Raw genomic sequence first — 2037 nt, forward strand, 5'->3', positions numbered from 1 at the left:
ATGTTTTCTCTGAACTTTGGAAAGTAGACCAGTGATATTTTGGACTCTATCAAATAAAAACATTGAGATGTTATTCTTTTGGTTAATACAGGTACAAACTATAAAATAATTTAGCATTTTCAGAGAAATTATTTTAAATCATTATCACAGACTTAAAAGTTGCCTATGCACCAAAAGGACTGTGTTGTTCATTTCAGTTTAACTAATTCCCCAAAGAAGTTACAGCCCCCAGCTCCTTCCATTTAAAAGGACTTTATAGAGATAAAATGGATTTTCCAGAAAGCAAAGTCAAGAAATTTATTTTGAAAGAAAATTGAAGCTAATAACTATGAAAGAGTTGTTGAAAATGCGAATACAATTAAACACAAGACTGAGAGTAAATCATATCTGTTCATTAGAAATATTAGTACAGGCAATTCAAGACTGCTTTAATAATATTAAGGTTGTCCTCTGTTGAGAGGAAATGTATTGTTAATTAGTGGGAAGCCATATCTGACCTTCCTTGACTGCACAAGGGAAATGGAGACTCCATCTCTCTATGAACCCAACGCTGATTGCCACAGGGCAGAGGTCACGCGCGACTCTCTTTCTGTTCTTCTGTAACAGGACTCTGACACTAATTGTTCCCCCACGGCACGCCCACAGGTTCGATAATTTTTTCAGTATCCACACAGTTCTCACCTCAACACAGAGTCTGCCGGGCTGCTTCATTCAAACTCACTGCCATCCAATCAATTCTAACTCATAGGACAGGATAGACTGCTTCTGTTGTTTTCCTAGACGGTACTCCTAAAGAGAGGACAAACCCTAGTCTTTGTCCTGAGGGACAGCTGGTGTTTCCTAACCGATGACCTTGCCATTAGCAACGCAATGTTGGAGCAACCACAATTGCATAAAATATTGCAGTTTTGATTTTGTGTGAACAGCATGTAGAATAGCAGTTTACTATGTAATAAATGTCACCAACCCCTTAACAAATTATAAATACCCTAACAAATAGGAATATTTCTTAGAGTTAAGGGGAAATATTATTTGGGGCATTAGTTCTCTTGATAAAATAACCCCTCAGATTATTACTCTTTGGATTATGAGTTGTTTTTCAATAAGTCTTCTTTTTACAGAAGTTTCGTCATGTACTATTCGCATATCATACACTTCCAGAGTTAAATTGCTTTTAAAAAGAGTTGTCTTATACACTATCACGATCAATTCTAATGCTCCCTCAATGAGTCTTTCCCTGCGATTTTAGGAATGATATAAATAATATAAACTTTAGGGAAAGGAAACAAAGGAAGAGTAGTTTTTATATAAAATAACTAAATTAATGAAAAGTTATGAAAAAAATTCTTAAAGTGAAACATTTTTAGCCTTCAGAAGAATGGGAATTCCAGAACACATCGTTGTGTTCATTTGGAATATCTACATGGATCAAGAGGTAGTTGTATGAACAAAACAATGGATGCTGCAGGATATAAAATCAGGAAAGGTGGGTATCTGTCCAGGTAGTTTCCCCTAAGTCACAAAACAATTAATTTTGTAATACTGTTTTTCCTACAATTCCCTCTCCCACAGAATAAAATCAAACATTTTCGGTTTAGATTTACATTGTATAAAGTGCCTTAACAATGGAAAGAAGTACAGTCAGCATATGCGTCTTAGAAATGTATGTGACAGAACTTCATTTCAAGTACATTGTACCTTGACCAAGTACAGTCCCTTGACCAAGACATCATACTTGGTAAAGTAGAGGGTCGTAGAAAAAGACAATGATCCGGAGCTAGGAGGATTAACACAGTGACTGTGATCATGGACTGACTAACAGCACTCATGAGGATGACCTGGAAAAGGGTAGGGATTCTACAAGAGTCATTTAAAATTGGCAATGACTCTAAGGTGCCTAAAAAGAAAACGACATAAATGAGCTGAGTCAATGGCACCTAGCAAGCTCGCGCGCGCATGCGCGCGCACACACACAACAATGACGTAAAATAAGTTGATTAAATATTTCATGTAAAAGTTACAATTTTTATTGTACTG

This window comes from Tenrec ecaudatus, chromosome 5, assembly GCF_050624435.1.
Source record: "Tenrec ecaudatus isolate mTenEca1 chromosome 5, mTenEca1.hap1, whole genome shotgun sequence".
In the NCBI taxonomy this organism is placed as follows: domain Eukaryota; kingdom Metazoa; phylum Chordata; class Mammalia; order Afrosoricida; family Tenrecidae; genus Tenrec; species Tenrec ecaudatus.